Source organism: Fukomys damarensis, unplaced genomic scaffold, assembly GCF_012274545.1.
Source record: "Fukomys damarensis isolate Sample0158 unplaced genomic scaffold, DMR_v1.0_HiC HiC_scaffold_1, whole genome shotgun sequence".
In the NCBI taxonomy this organism is placed as follows: Eukaryota; Metazoa; Chordata; class Mammalia; order Rodentia; family Bathyergidae; genus Fukomys; species Fukomys damarensis.
The window spans coordinates 28,547,048-28,564,938 of NW_022900913.1; the positions used below are offsets into that span (position 1 = coordinate 28,547,048).

Below are 17,891 nucleotides of genomic sequence, written 5' to 3' on the forward strand. Positions count from 1 at the left end.
ATACCAGAGAAACCATTCAGTACTTACACGTGTCCTATTTATTTCACTTGAGTATGGCCTCAATGTGCATATATTTAGATATAAATGTCTCTATTCTCTCATCTTTATGGCTGACTAGTACTCTGTTTTATTTTTTTAAAAAAAACACATTTTCTTTGCCCAGTCTCCAGTTGATGGGCAATTGGGCTGTTTTACAAACTGTGCCACTATAAACATGGGTGCACATATATCACTGTGGTATGATTCTTTTGGGAAGATACCCAGCAGGAGAATACCTGGGTCAAATGGGGCCTCTAATCCTAGTGTTTTGAGGTACCTCCATATTGATTTCCACAGTGGTAGCACCAGTCTACACTCCCACCAACAATGGAGAAGAGTTCCTATCTCCCCACAACCCCACCAGCATTTGTTATTGATTTCTTGATAGCAGCTATTCTTTCTGAGGTGAGATGGAATCTCAGTGTTGTTTTCATCTGCATCTCTTGAATAACTAGTGATGTTGAACATTTTTTATAAGTTTATTTGCTGCTTTTACTTTTCCTCTGAGAAATGTCTGTTCATTTCATATGCCCATTTTTGAACTGGGTCTTTATCTTTGAGGGGTCTGATTTTTTTGAGTTCTTTATATATTCTAGACAGTAGACCTTTGTCTCAGGAACAGCTGGTAGAAGGTTTTTCCCACATTGCAGATTGTCTCTTAGCTCTGCTTGTGAATTCTCTGGCAGGGCAGAAACTTTTTAAAAAGATGAGATTTCAATTGTTGATTCTTTGTGCTAGTTCCTATGCTACTGAGGATTTGTTATAGCATATTGTTGGATTTTGCTTCTTTATCCATTCTGCCAGTCTATTTCTTTTGATTGGTCAGTTAGGGCCATTGATATTGATGGTTATAATTGATATGTATTAACTTATCAGTGTCATGTTATTTTCCTGTTGTTTCTTCTTTTTTATTTTTCTCCCTCTCCCTCTAAATTCTTGCCTATTGGATTTGTTCTGTTGGGCCTCGTGGAGTTCTGACTTTCATTTTTTTCTAGGATATTTTAAAAAAATTGTTTGGTATTCATGAAGTTTCTCAAGTTTTCACTGTGATGAAAGTATCTTATTTCTCCATCAATTTTGAAAGATAGTTTTGCAGGATACATCAGCCTAGTTTGGAGGTTGTTTTCTTTTAAAGCTTGAAATACCTCACTCCAGGCTCTCCTTGACTTGAGGGTTTGAGTTGAAAAATCTGTTGTGATTCTAATGGGCTTTCTTTTGCATGTATTTTGTTTCTTTTTCTCTAAGTGCCTGTGGTATTTTGTACTTCATTTGGGTTTCTGGGATCTTTATTATTATATGTCTAGGTGTAGGTTTTTTTTAATCATAAGTAGTTGGAGTCCTCTATGCCTCACTTATCTGTATGTCAAGTTGTTTTGCTCTGTTTGCAAAGTTTTCCGCTATTACTTCTGTGAACACTTTTTTATGTCATTTGTGCTTTCTCCTGCTTTTTCTTCGATGCCTATTAATCTTATATTGTTCTTCTTTGCATCATCTAGGAGCTGATGGATTTCTCATGATCCCTTACTATTTTTAAGAGATCTCTCTTTCATAGCCACTAACCACCATCCTGTCTTCTATATCTTATATTCTGTCTTCAGATTGAGTTAGTCTGCTATGTATGAGTTTTTAATCTCCTGGATATCAGTTTGAATCTGTTTCATTGATTCCATTTCTTTCTGATGTTGGGCCTTCATGGTTTCCATTTCTTTCCTATGCTGAGCATTCATGACTTTCATCATGGTCCTGAGCTCATCTATTTTTTTTGTCTGTTTATGTTCTAGTCATGTCTTTTATCTGGGAAGCTATTTTTGTTTTCAATATTTCTAGAGCCTCATTCACCCATTTTTTTTACTTCCTGTGCTATCAGTTCATATTTGTGCAGGTGGTTGATTATCAGACTTTTCTATCTCATTTCCCCCAGAATTTGCCTTTGGTAAGCTGGAAGACTGTGTCTTGTTTAAATGTTTTTTCATTTCTATTATTATTCTTGGCATAGTCCTGTTTTAATTCCTGGGGTGATACTTTGATATTAGTTATTGTTGATATCTTTGTTGCTTATATTTAGAAACCTTAAGGAATGATGGCTTCTCAGAGGTGTCTTCCAGATATAGCTGATCTTTAGGATTTGAGTCTCTAATAACTCTGGGGCAATCTCATTTTCATTATACCAGGAAAGATAACTAATTAGATCAATTACAACACTAGCCCAAGTGATACAATCAGCAACAACAATAGAATCAAACACAGTTTAGAAAATGACAATTGCAGTAGTTATTAATCTATCACCTGTAACCATGTAAAATAAAATGAAATTGAAGACTACCCCAAAATATGTTTATAATGAATAAGCTGATCAATATAGTTACTTTACCCTTCAGGATGGGGACTTAGGAGTAAGGCTTTCTCACTATTATTTACTTCTGCTCTAGCTCAGGGCAATGGCCTTTCAGAGTCCCTGTTCCTCTGCAGTACAGATGAGGAATAGGTGTAGCCAGGAAGCCAGAGATGTGGGGGTAGGGATTGGGTCGGGTTGCTGGAAGAGCTCATGAGGCTCCAGTCCTTACCAATCTGTTGGTTGTGGAGAGGCCTGGGTGGGGGAGGAGCTCACACCAATGGCTTCATAGAGCTCCCAACCTGCATGGTGAGGAGGCTGGTCCACTGGTGGCCAGGAGGCTTGGGTGGGATAGGGGCCCACACAGATGACATCACACAGCTCCCATCTTCACCAATCTGTTGATGGTGGGGAGGTCTGAGTGTGGGAGAGGCTTTTTAATAAAATGAGATACCAGTTGTTGATTCTTTGTGCTAGTTCCTGAGCTACAAAGGTTTTGTTAATAAAGTCTTTTCCTATGCCAATGTCTTCGAGATTTCTACCTAACTTATCTTCCAGCAAGCTTAGTGTTTCTGTTTTAATGTTTAGATCTTTTCTCCACTTCAATTTTAGTTTAGTGCATGGTGAAGGATAGGGGTCTAGTTTTAATTTTTGGCAAGTTGAAATCCAGTTTTTCCAACACCATTTATTAAAGAGGCTATCTTTTCTCCAGTGAGGATGGTTGGCATCTTTGTCAAAGATGAGGTGGCTGAATATGTCTGCAGTTGTTTCTGCATCTTCTAATCTGTTCCACTGATCCTTGGGTCTGTTTCTTTGCAAGTACCATGCTGTTTTTATCACAGTAGCTTTGTAGTATAGTTTTAAATTGGGAATTGTGATACCCCCTGTCATGTCTGTGTTGCCTAGAATTGCTTTTGCTATTCTAGGTCTCTTCTGGTTCTAAATGAATTTTTTCATTGTTTTCTCTAATTCTATAAAATATGTTGGGATTTCAATTGGGATTGCATTGAACCTATATAGCAGTTTTGGAAGTATAGCCATTTTCACTATATTGATTCTTCCTACCCAGGAACAAGGAATAGCTTTCCATTTTCTTATATTGAGGTGCTTACTTTTTTAACAGTAATGAAGTATATAAGATTTGGTAGGTGATGAGACAATAGATTTTTTGCAAATGCCCAGTTTTTACAGCACCATTTATTGAATAATTTTCCATTCTCTGTCTTTTCAGATTTTACATGGGATAAGTGTTGAACAACTGTGCACATCTGTTTAGATTGTCCTATATATTCTCTGATTTAACTGATTGATAGGATAGATATTAATGGGTTTACTTATAGTGTTGTCTTAAACATAATTATTATGGTTGATTAACTATTTGATTTAAATTAGTGTTTGAGGACTTTCTTTGTTTTGTATTTTAAGAATCTTTTGGCTATATTTTAGTCATTAGAGTCTATTATTCTAATAAAATGAACTGGATAATTCTAATCACTGTTAAGTTCTAAATAGATTATAAAATGTGGAAATTTTCCATTTCATAAAAATTTGATGATGTGTCTGGATGGTGTCAGAATGATTCTTAGTAACTTTAAAAGTATATATTTTTTGGTTGGCTGTTCTTGGCCAGCTATAAAAAGTTGAGGTACAAAAAGAAAGTGTAAGGGGAAAAATTGATTAATATTAAGCCTACCTTTCAGAGATTCCATTTTGGTGTAGTTCTTCCTAACAAGTTTTTAAGTAACAAAAGTGGCATTATTATGGGATATTTTTTTCTGGTTTTAAAATATGAGATTTTGTGCTTATTCCCCTAAAAGTTAATATCATTTTTAACTGATATATATTTTTAAAACATCCAGTTGGAAGACATCTGAATGTTAAGGCATTAAGTATTGGTAAAGACAAAGAGAAGTGTTTAGATTCAACAGATATGTAGAAGACAAAATGAAGGACTAGGAATGTAGCTTCAATCCTTAGGACCTCCCCTCAATACACATACACATACCCAACCCAAATTTGGGTTCAATCCCCAGCACTGTACACAGATCTGATGATTACTTGAATAGGTGGCTCAGGAGGGAAATAAGGGAGAGAGAGATATCCAGGAAGACTTGGTGGTTTTTTACTTAAACAAAACTGGATTTATAAAAAGTCACTTCTCAAATATGTTAAATAGTCTATTCCATTTCTTTGGCTTATGACATACCAGAGTTTTTTATAACTGTCTATAAATTCTGGCGACAATTATGGAGCAATTATTTTAGTTTTAATATTTAAAGGGATAAATGGCTTCTATTCATAACACATTTTTGTTTTTACCTAGTATTCAATGTAAATTTCAAAATCACTTTTTAATTTCCAACAAAAAAGCCCAGAGTACAATTTTCTTTCCATTTTTATAGCTCTTAGTATAATGTATCATACTTTTCTCTATACAGATTTCATATTTTATTAGGATAATTTCAAGTATTTTTTTATTAGCGTTATTACTGTTATTCTAAATGTTTTTGAATTAGTTTATTTTACTAGATTTAGTTTATTTTATTGGCTATATTGTGGAAACCTGTTGAAGAGAGCTACATTTGTGCTATTTAAGATCTAAGAATTTTTGGTAAAGGACCCAACCTTGTTTGAACTCAAATAGCTAACATGACTATATTTTCTGTTTGATACTGCCAGGAAGATACCTGCATACACTGAACTTGAGCCTTCAGAGAAGAAGTAAAAACGCATGAGTTTGTGAAAGAAGTGGAGTTGCTGATACTTTATGTAAATCATAACAAGGGGAGTAGCTAGATGTTGGCTGGCATATGCATTTATGTCCCATTCTAGAATTGCCTTGTGCTAACTGGAATCACAGAATTTAAAGAACTGCTGAGATATTTGGTAGAAATGACATCAGAATTTCAAAAGAAATTCACAGATTTTTAATTAGCATGGATTATGCTTTAGGTTTCTGCAGCTGACTTTGGGGTGATGTGTTTGAATTTTCTAAGTATCAGTCTTGTCAATACTTCAGTCTTGTCAGTACTTCAGAAGCAACTGTTAGAGACGAAAGCAAACTACATTCACCAACAGCCCATAGTATTCCTGGGATTTTAAAGATGATTATATATAATATACATTATTATTCTGAAAGTTCTAACTCTGTGACCAAATTTTTACAGTATTTGGGTCATTTGACTTGGTCACTGTATATTCTTACCTGAACTATGGAAATCAAATCTCAGAGCCACTTTCATTAATATAAATCTGGATCAAGAATTCAGATGGATGGGCCGGGAATTTAGCTCAGTGGTTCTGCCCTATGCCTTGTAAATGCATAGGGCCTGAGTTCGATTCCCAGAATCAAAAAAAAAAAAAAAAAGAGAGAGAGAGCGAGATGGATTATATCTCTATACAATCCCTGTTTTGGTTTTTTTGTTTCTATTTTTTTTTGTTTTCTATTTATTATTAAGATAGATTTCACATACTATACAATTTGTCTTCCTCTGCCCCAGTACTGGGAATCAAAACCAGGGCCTTTGCACTGAACTGAATCTCCAGACCTTTTTTATTTCTTATTTTGAGATAGGGTCTCCCTGCATAGATAAATTACACAGGCTTGGCTCAAATTTGCAATCCTCCTTCCTCATCCTCTCAGAGAGCTGTGATTACCGGTATATGCATAACAGCCAGCTCACATCACCAATTTGAAGAGCAATTTACTGTTTTTTTATCATATTCATAGATAGGTGCAACAGTCACTACAATTTTAAAATATTTTCATCACCTCAAAAAGAATATCTGTAGCCTTATCCACCCATTTTCCCATCCTGTTTTTAACAATGTATATTAATCTACTTTGTGTCTACATAGAATTCTGTATCCTATTCACACAGGTTTCTTCTGCTAATTAATATGAATGGAATTGTAGAGCATAGAGCTTTTTTGTGATTGGCTTCTACTTAATATAATTCTTCCAGGAGTCATTCCTGGTGCAGCACATTATCAGTACTTCACACGCTTTTTTTTTAAATGGCCAAACAACATACCATGGTATGGTTATAACACATTTTGTTTATGTACTTGTAGGTTGATAGACATCTGGGTTGTTAACACCTTTTAGTGGTTCTGAATAATGCTGCAATGGGGGTTAGAGATTTAGCTCAGTGGTGCTGTTCCTCTCACAAGGGCAAGGTCCTGAGTTCCATCCCTGGTACCAAATGATGATGATGATGATGATGATGATGATGATGATGTTGCAATAAACATTTTGCAAGGCTTTCTGTATGTACATGTTTTCATTTCTCTTGTTTATATACTTAGGAGTAGAATTGCTGGGTCACATGGTAACTAAATGTTTAATCATTTGAGGAACTTTTAAAAAGTGATCATACTATTTTAAATTTCTGTAAATCATGTATAAGGGTTATAGTTTATGTCTTTGTTTTTGGTGGCTATCCTTTTAGCATCCAAAAAAACCTTTGACAAATCCAAGGTTATAAAAATTTACCTTCATGTTTTTCCTGAGAGTTTTATAGGATTTGCTTTTATTTGTACCAAAAATAAATTTGTATTTATTTACATTAATGTATTTTAATTTTTGCAAATGGCATGAGATAAGGGTCCTAGTCTTTTGTATGTGGCTATCTAGTCCTAACAACACCTGTTGAACACAGCCCATGGTTCTTGAGCATTGTTTTATTATGCGCCAGTCTTTTCAATGGCTTCCAGATTAACTGAAGACTAGGTCCCATAATTTTGTATCTTTATATGAATAAAGCTGACTGAGCTATTTGGACACTGCTTTGTAAATACAACTAAATACTTTTAAAAAGTAGACAACAATTCCATTTTTGTTATGATTTTAAATGTTTGTGGTCCACAGACTTACAGATATTTCATTGTGGTTCACTTCTGAAAAATATGGAAACCTCTGAAAATTTTCACCTCCATCCTCTCATGCTAGTTTCTAACCTCTAGGTGACTGGAAAAATCAAAACATGAGATTGCCCTTGATTTACTTTTTAAAAATTTTTATCAGCACGTTTGCAATATTTAAAGAATACATTCATCATAGGGAGTTGGTCCATGTACATTGTTGCACCTTAATCCTTTGTTCTTCCTCCCCAAGAAAATAAAATACATGGGGACAGTGGAAACCAGTGGTGACTGGATTGGTATTCTGAGAGGGGCTGTAGTAAAAGAAACAGGAGTTAAGGAGTAATGATAAAAGTGAAGCAGCAAGGGGAAAAAAAAAATGAAGCACAGAAATTGCTAGGTAGATGGGTGAGTTGGACTGGAATGGCACCTTGCAGATAAAAGACAAAAACTACTTGGAGAATTTGGAAGCATAACTAAATTTTGTGGAACTGGATTAAAAGTATTATTTTATACTAAAAATAATTTGTCACTAAAAAATAAAATGTCATTAATCTTTTAGGGAATCAACTGTCTTCCTAGACTCCCATTTTAAAGTAAATGTAAAAGACGTACGTAATCCCCAGAATTAGATGTGGCTATTGATTTTAGAACCCAACATCTACTCAACTAAATGTCTTATTAAAACAAACAAACAAAACCCCTCTCAAATGTTTTAGGGAGAAAGTAGTAGTTTCTTAAATTATGGCAGTTTGGTGGCTTGCATTTTCCTTATTGTTCCTTACAATTTTTGTGTGTCTGTTGTTTTTGTTCTCTGAGACAGGGTCTTGCTATGTACACCTCAGGCTTGTCTTGAATTCACTATGTTGCCCTAGCTGGCCTTGAACTCACAGCAATCCTCCTGCCTCAGCATTTTATATGCCACTATAACACCTGGCTTTGGTCCTTATAGATTTTCCCTGTGTTCCACTCTGTGGGCTTTATTGACCACCTATATGATTACTCATATCTTTATCTCTGTTTTCTGAATACCCACACATATTCCTAACTACCTAAATGACCTCTCTAAATAGGAATACGTAGGCATCTCAATTTGTTTCATACAGAACTCAATCTACTCCTCCATGCTCTAAGGCTCTACCTCTATCAATGGCACCAGTGTCCATCTAGAGAACTAAGCCTAAGTTGTCAGTAATATTTAACTTTTCCATGCTTTCTTTCCTTACATACTCATTTGTTCATCTTTAATTCTACTTTATCTTTCAAATCTATCCCCATCCATTCAGCCCTGCTTCCATGGGCCAGCCCTCATATCTCACTTGAACAATTACATTAGTTTTCTTATTGATTCACCTTTCTCTATCTTTTTATATTCTATTGTTTATTACTTTGACTAAGGTCCTTCCTGTTTTAATTGAAATTACAAAAGTAATACAGCCACATCAAGAGTTGATAAGAGAGAGTTCAGATGAGAAAGTATTGTCAAAAAGTATGAACAAGCTAGGTGTGGTAGGGATCCTATGTAATCTCAGTGCTCTGGGAGGCTGAGGTAGGACGATGGCAAATTTGAGCCTAGTTTGAGCAATTTAGCAACTGAGCAAGACCCTGTCTCAAAATAAAAATGAAAAAGGACTGGGGATGTAGCTCAGTGTAACTGTCCCCCTCAAAATATAAAAAGGGTTAGGGATGTAGTTCAGTGTGAAGGGGGGGAATAAAAGAAAAAGTATGAACATTTTTAGCAACTAAATACATACTTCTAAATTATATGACATTTCCAGTTTCACCAAACTTTCATTACATATTACCTTTTTTCAGTAATATTACTTTTTCAGTAATGTAATAAGTGACTTTTTTAATGTTAAAATGCCAATTTTTCATATTTACCTATCTGGGGTAAAAATTTTTTATCTAATCTTCATTCTACCCAAACTGATTTCCAGATTATAAATTAAAAAAAGCTTTCTAATGTACCTGTATTTCTTTATATTTTCTTCCCTATTCTTAAAATGGCTAATTTTTTCCTAGCTCCCTGTTTTGGGCTTGGAAAATCATTTTTCACTAATGTTCAAAATTTATCTCATAAAATTTTTGTCAAAACTTCTATGTATCTTTGGCACTTTTGTATCTCTTTTGACACATAATCTTTTATTTATCCCTCTGTTTAAAACATATTTCACTTAGTCTTCTGGGTTATGAGTTATGAGGAAAAGGACCAGGTTAATTTTATATTCATGTTCCAAGTTTATAGATGCAGGGCACTTGCTTGTTGAATCTTCATTCGTTTATAGTAATAAGAATATTGTATATTTTTAAAGATCAATTTATCTGGGAAGTTTGCATACACAAATTTAAGTTTTCTAAGGTGCCCTTAGAAGTTTTCTCTGGTACCCTTAGTATTAATACAGTAATATTCCTAAAAATATAGAGAATTAGAGACTTATCTATTCAGAGACATGTATAGCTCTTTGTGTTGAATAATTGTATCATGGTTAAAATAGTTTTCTAGTCACCCTCTCTTAAAGTTAGAGCCTGTTTTCACAGATACATTTTTTACAGCAATACTGTAGACTTAAAATCCATTGTAAATGTAAAATTAATACGCCATTATCAATTCTAATCTGATAGCCAAAGTGGATATTCAAAAATTTTTACAGGTCTGTAAGATGTACAATAGGTTTTAAATTGAAAATGTTTGCATATATATTGTTAATTACTACTATAGCTCTTCCATAATGCAAGGTATTTCTCATTACCTCAAGCAAGTGACAGTTTGTCTCAAAATATAAGGAAAAGTTAAATAATTTATCTAGATATTATCATGATGATCTGAATGTACTGCAGAAAGCTAACAAATGTTAACTTTAGAATTTAAAAGAAAGTAACACAGAAAAAGCTACATCAGAGTGGTTATTTTTATCTTTTGGGTTTTTTTGAGACAGGGTCGCACTGCGTAGTTCAGGATGGCAGTGGACTCACCACTTAACCCAGGCTGGCCTCGAGCTTGGGACACTCCTGCCTCAGCCTCCTCAGTGTGCACCACTGCACCTGGCTTCAGATCTTGGAAGAGTACCAACTCCAACACAGTAAGACAGTTGATAAATCGGAGACATGACCACAAAAGAAATTTGGGTTTTGATGTTGTTTCCAAAGAGAAAAAAATACTTTAAATGTCTAAAGAACGTTTAAAGCAATATTCATGTGTATAAATTTCTATAATTTTTTAGGGCTAAAGAAATTCTACTCTCTTGATTTTGTCCCTTGAAGTTTTGATTCTTTTTCTAATTTTGCATTTTTTCTCTAGAAGACAAGGTCTGAGCTATTTTTTTTTTCCTTCTTTTGGTGGCAGATTTACTGTTACAGCCAGTCTTAAATTATTAAATAAAACTAGATAAAATTAGGAATTTTTATATCAACTACTTTGAAATGCTGACCTCAACAAAATTATTAGTTTTTGTTAAACTTTTATTGGCATTAACTTATCAATAAGGAATTATACCTATCATTAAGGAATGATTCATGTTACCACTTTATTAATATAATTTTTAAAAAGTCATTGTAGCTACTTTTCCACGGATGGAGACATTAACAAACTTTAAAAGATCAGGCTGTTGATACAATTATATTAGCCTATATTATATTCATTACAACTTGTATGTTAAGAAAGCACATAAACAGAAGAATATTTCCTGCTTTGCTTTTTTGGCATTAAAATTCCTTTAGGAAAAAAATAAAATACCTCTAGGAGTGATATGTAATGAATTTTGTCTTGGATTTCATTGCTATAACAAAAACTGTAATATATTAAATAAAATCAGTACATTATAATATAGTTTTAAAAAGAACTGACATACAGAAGGCTTGTAGTCTACCTTTTTGTATTCACTACTAAATGGTTTGCTTCTCAGTACCATTTTCTTGGAGTCAGTGATTGCATATTGCATTCTTATGACTGTAATTAATGAAATTATTTCAACAAGATTTAAAAAATTTCAGTAATACAAAATGAAGATGGTACTTCATGTCCTATGGAAGTTCAAGTGCTCAAGAAATTTATGAAATGAATACATGTACATATGGCTAAAACTTGCCTAAATTCATTGTCCTATTTTGAAGTGTTTGCACAAAATGAGTAAATGCTGAGGCTACCATAATTTAGTGTATTATAACTTAAAAATGTATTTTTCAGTTTATTTTGAAGCAGTTAGCTAACACTCAGCTCTTACAGTTCTACTTCAGTTGTCTACTCAGTACACACCCATTCTATCCAGCATTTTGAGATTCTTAAAAGATATTAAATGAGCTGACAATACAATTATCATTAAGCTAGTATATTCCTCAAAGTACCTGTCATAAAACAGTAAATTTTTACTGCATTTATAAGGAATAGTAAAAACAATTCTATTGTTTTTATTGTGAAAAAGTACTTGGTTATTCACTGTAATAATTTTCTATTAAAACTTATCCATTTCTTAGATTAAGTGCATACAAATTTAATATAAACTATCCGACTTATACAACATTTTAATGTTAAAAAGTGCCTATTTAGAACCCAATTTCAGCTTTAAATATGGAATTACTGCGAAATGCTCATATCTGGGTAGCAATCCATCAAAACTTTTTTCCATCTTAAATTATAATACTGAGACATTTCTACATTTAAATTTCTATTTGAATTTCATTTTCTTAATGGTTAATAAACATACTTCTTTGTTCTAATTCATATTTCACCACCCATAGTAGAAAATTAGTATCTTAATGATTGCATATTTTACTTGCTGAGATTTAACAAATGGTTTTAGCAATTATCTTTGATGCCAAATACCCTTCTTTGGGCTATCCTTAATTTGAACAGGATATTTTTTCCTATTTGCTTTGTACAAGGTAATTTTAACAGTTAAAATTGTCACCCCCCGAAAAAACAACAATAAAAACCTGTCACCCTATTCACATTTAATATATTGGTAGTCCTTCTTTTTTTTTTTTTTTTTTTTTTTTTTTTTTTTAATTGCTTTTTGGTAAACTCAGAAAGAGAACAGCTGCCAACAACAGTTAAATTCAAAACAGGAAGTCATGGGGTCTTCCTTTTTAGATGCCTACCTTTCAAGACTGACTTAGCTCCCCCTGCTGGTAGTAATATGATTCCCATCTTAGGGCATGTATTGTTGTGGTGAACATTTTGGGATAAATAACTGGCTCAATAATACAAAGAGATGTTTATGTTAATTCTCTAATAAATTTTGTATATAGCTAATGTTTTAACAAAGCTAGAACTTCTGTAGCTATCACTGAAAGGACCTGGCATAACACTTGTAAGAAACAAAATATTAACTCTTAAAGACTTCACATTACCACACTGAAATCTACACATAGCAAGTAAAGTGAAACAGTAAGAAATGCTTAAATTTTATTAAAGCATTTCAGTATAATCTTTACTTTATTTTTTAAATTTTCATTCTGTTCATTCAATATGCCTCTTTATAATCCCATACATGTCTTTCCTTAAGTTTCTTCCTTAAAATACTGTATAAAATTTTAAGTACATTTATTTAAATATATAGAATAAATGAAATGGCAAGTGAGAATTAACCGCTTAGTTTAAATTATTTACTTTGGCTAGACTGAAAAACTTTATTGAAAGTTTATGGGTGTTTTCATGGAGGGAGTTATATTTTTAAGGAGTAACTTGTTCTTATAATTACTCTTTAAAAGATGGTGATTTGTTTTGCTCTCCTACAACTAATTAATAAACACTTGTCTTAAAATTGAAGGGAAGCTGAGAATAGAAACAACATCTTTTCAGCTGGGGATTTAGCTCAGTGGTGCCACACCTGCTTGGCAAGCACAAGGTCCTAAGTTCAATCCCCAGTACCAAAAAAAGAGAAAAGAAACAAGCATCTTTTGCTTCATATTTATTATTCTGCTGTATCTGAAATGTTAAATTAGAAAATATGTTCCAATAGATCAATAAGTCATAGATCTAAATGTACCAAATTCTCCTAACTTTAATCATGTTTGACATTTTTACCAATATATTTTCTTTCCTAGATTACCTTTTTGAAATCAGTGTCAAATTCCTAAAAATATCCTGGTGTCTCCTCTAAAATTCACTATTGTATAGGCAATCAGAAATTTCTAGTATTCCTCTTTTCCATTTTCTAAGGGGTAAGTAAAGGAACACCTGAAACATAGATTCTTTTTAAAAACCCACTTTTTGCCTACAATTCACAGGAAGAAATGTATTTTCAAGGTAATCCAGCATATATAAACAAAATGTTTATTTAAAATCTTATCTTACTATATGCAATATACTCAGATTTTTTATTCTTTTCTATATTTTAAATATAAAATGCTAGAAAACTCACTGAATTAATTTCATGATGTGTGATGATACGTAACAGCAGTTTAAAATGCTGATCTAGAGCAGATGCTTTGACAAGGTGATGTGAAACAGCAATTAAAATGAGCATCATAAGCTTCCTTCATACCAATTGTAGATCTTATAAATCTTATATAAAATAAGTTTTATGTTCTTCCTTTATAAATAAAATCACTTTTGAACCAATGTCTGTCTAAAACAATTCAGTATTAAAATACATGTAGAGTTTAACTTTCTGGTTCAGATCCAGCATATGTGTCGGTTTCATAAAGATTAATCTTTCATGAAGATTTATGACCTTAAGTAACTTTATATGGAAATCATATTTCAGAAATGTATTTCTTTAACGGCCCTATCCTGTGCCTTGCTCAGTGAAACTTGTAAGTATAAGAAGTAACTGGTTACCCTGATTTACAAATGTAAGGCATACACATAAACAAAAACAAACAAATGCTGTTAAGTCATAGTCATAAATGAATAGCATGGATTTTTAAAAATCTATAAACGTGGGCTGGGGATTTAGCTCAGTGGTTCCACCACCTGCCTTTAAAGTGCAAGGACCCAAGTTCAAACCCCGGTACCCACCCCCCCAAAAAAAAAATCAAACTATAAATGTAGAGAAAATTGTTAATTATAAGTCAGTAAAAGGATAAAGCTTATTCAAAATAGGCCAAAACGAATAAAGACATTCATAGGAGAAAAAAAAATCATTTCTAGACTCTTAAAAATTGACTGAATATATTGAATAAACTTCATAAACACTATTGCAAATTTGATTAAGGTACTTACTTGAAACAGGAACATATTTACAAATTATTAAGTCATCTGATAACTACAGTTCTGACCTTAAAAGCAGCATCCCTAACTTTTCATCAGCTTGTCATCTTAAAAGTAATTTCATGGGGCCAGGGATTTAGCTCAGTGGTTCTGCCACCTGCTTCACAAATGCAAGGTCCTGAGTTCAATCCCCGGTACCAACAACAACAACAAAAGTAATTTAATTATACTAAATGTGAAATAGTTTTGATTGTCAAAAATAACCTACAAAACATTCATGTGGTATCTTTTACTTGTTTTTTTTTTCTATCTTTTAAACCTTGTTTCCTATTACAGATAATTTTTTTCACCAACAAGGATAAGTAACAAATATAGTGAGATGATTTTCTAAGATTTGTTTTCTATTCCCATCACTATGGGAAACTGCATTTATCTTTAAGATAAATATTCTTCAATAAAAATAAGAATACATACCCTGTCTGTACCAATTTTTGGTAATGACATTTAATACAGGTAGTTAATATTTAAAATCCATTTAGATTTTTAAATTAAATCTGCAATGCAGTGGTCAAAACTACGTATGAGAATACCAAGAAATATTCTCAGCAAGTAAAACTGAGTCATACAACTCATTCCCTAAAGCAAGAAGGTAATCTTAGGTCATATTAAAGATGTATTGGGCTACCTTCCAAACAAAAATTGACAAGTTAAGGATATAACAATGAACTATAAGTTCCTAAAAGTCAATTGATTTGGGACATGAGAGTTTTAAAAATGTAAGAGTAAAATAAACTGATGGCATTGACGACAATAAGCAAAAAAGGGAAAAAGAAAGAATGAAATCAAGAAAACAGGACTACTGATTCTATGTAAGAACTCCATTGGAATAAAAATTTAGGCAAGCAAAATATTAATTGATTTAATGGGAGAATACTGATAGGCATTGAAACAATTTCTTTAATTCTATCCCCAGGGCAAAAATTGGCTTGAACCACATACATATTAAAGCCCTCAAAAACAGTGATTTTGTTTTCATTCATTATTTTATATGAGGCACCTAGTATAAAGTTAATGAGCACCTAATAGGTTTTCAATATGTATTTAAAGTGAGGGAAGAAACTAAATATTTAAATTTTAAATTAAAAAATTAACTTCTGCACCGAGCCTGCCTCACAAGCTCAAGGTCCTGGGTTTGATATCTGGTACCAAAAAAAATTACCAAGACTTTCCACCACAGAGTGTACCAGCTAGTTTCCTAGACATATGAAATTACTAGTTCACCAGTAAACAATTAAGTATACAGGAAGATAATTGATTTTCCACACGCAAACTGAAATGTTGGTATTTTGAAACAATGAACAACATATTCTGAGCAATCTGTGTGTTACTTAAATCTGTTAAGACAATGCATAAATCTGTAATGAATAGACTACTGGATTTACTAAACAATGTTTGTTATTAATGGTTATAAAGTACCAAGATTTTTGTGCAAAAATTCAGTAAAGTAAATATGAAAATGTGCTAACAGCATAACATAGCTAAAGGTTTAGTGCATAGCTTCTAATATACTGGTATATTTATTTACTTTAATTTAAAAGGCTACTTTTCTAGCCACCAGAAAATATTTCTTACCTTCATTTTATAGTTTTAAAAAAATCATTTTCAACTTATTGGTATACCAAGTGCTATCATAAGATAGGTAAATGTAAATAAACAGCAAAGCAAATGGTGAATTAAAATAGCCACATTAATCTTGACCTCAGCTTTCACTGAACCTTTTCTTCAGAAAACTGTAAAAATAAATCTAGCTTTTGCTATATCTGACAGCATAATTGAGTAATAGGTAACCACACTAGCCATATGTAGCCCTTTATGTAAGTTCTCCTCCCTGCAGACAAAAACTCCTTTGAATCACTGCGCCTACTACACAGTTTGGGCACAATGAAGGGAATGAATTTTTCTATCGGTGTTGGATTTGGGCAGAGTGAATCAAATCTTTAGACTTTAATTCATTAAAAATACCATGAATCTGGGGAGAGAGCAGGATGTAGAAAGCAAAATGATTCAGCTTACTATGGATATGATCATATGATCCACTACACTATTTTACTCCACCTTGCCTTTTTTCAGAAACCTAAAAGCAAGGACTATCACTGGTTTGTGGGCTTTCAGATGTCTAGAAGTGATCTTTTTCCAGAGCTCTGTAACACATTTGCATTTTTCCAGTTTTCATCACCTTTCATAAAGTTTGTGGCATATAAATGTGTTAGACATATCTAAGTACACATTAAAGGGTGGAGTTCAGAAACCGAGAGGAGAGGGTGTCACAGCATTTACTTCGCTGGACAGACCAGTAGACAAAAAACAAAAAACAAATAACTCTCGGGAGCTTACATTCTACTAGCGAAGGAGAGAAAAATAGACAAGAAAGATACGTGGAATGTCCAACGGATAAAATGAGAAGGGAACCAGGGAATTTGCAGCTTAAATTGTGGCCGTGGAAACACTGGACTGACATTTGAAAAAAACTCTAACAAGGGTAGAGCCCTATTAGCAAGTATGCTAGGGTAGGTCCCTCACCCTCTCACCCTCCAGCGCCTCTGGGCAATGTCAAGGCTTTAGCTTTTATCCCATTCCAACTGCGATAGAAAACCGTAGCAGGGACTGCCGCAAAGAGTAACAAGGTCTCTTCAAGGATTTCTAAGGCCAGGGAATATCCTACTGTAGGCAAATTTTCCCATGCTTTTAGCGCAGTGTGTATATATGCACATACACAATACAATTAAGGTTGACTTAACTGAATTCACTAAAAGAACGCAAATTTAGGCCTGTTGGAATAAAATCTGCTTACCTACTGCACTTTTTACGAGAAGAATAGCCCCCTTTTCATTTACACAAATAAACTTTAGAGAACTGTGGAACGCTGAAACCACTCCTTGTTTTACAGTGAGCGACTACCAAGGTAGGGCCTGATACAACACGCATCATCAGTTTGTACTCCAGCCTCGTCCGGCGACTCGGTTTCAAGGCAGAGGAAGCGCAGCCTGCAGTCGCTGCCCAGGCCCAAGAGCTCGGCTCCACCCACACGCGGACGCGAGCGCCGGACTCGACTTCGCCGCAACTCGCTCCTAGCTCGAACAGCGTCGCCTACAGGCCTCATCCCGACTGTTAGGGAGGAATCAAAGCCACCGCAGCAAAAAGCAAGTCCAGCAGCGAGCGCCCGTTTCCAGAAATAAATGCACCACAAACACGATTGATTCCACCCCGATGCAGCTGGGAGTCATCTTCACCTCCGAGGGCTGAGCTCTTACTCCTCAGAAATGACACACAGACAGGCATAAAGTCCGGCCTCTTAAAAGGAGAAAAGGTGTACGATATATCCATCCACCCGGCTGAGGGAAACATTTAAAAAATGCCCGGTCGCCGTCGCATCACTGGCGTCCTCTGCACGGCCGGCCGCAGCCCGGCTCCCTAAAGCTAGTGACGGGGCGCAGGGGCGCCGAG

At 34.0% G+C, this 17,891-nt stretch overlaps 1 protein-coding gene across 1 annotated transcript in view; it reads right to left on the reverse strand.

Moving 5' to 3' along the window:
• LOC104849157 (40S ribosomal protein S2) overlaps window positions 1-17,891 on the reverse strand; it is a 48,090-nt gene that overhangs the window by 29,412 nt on the left and 787 nt on the right.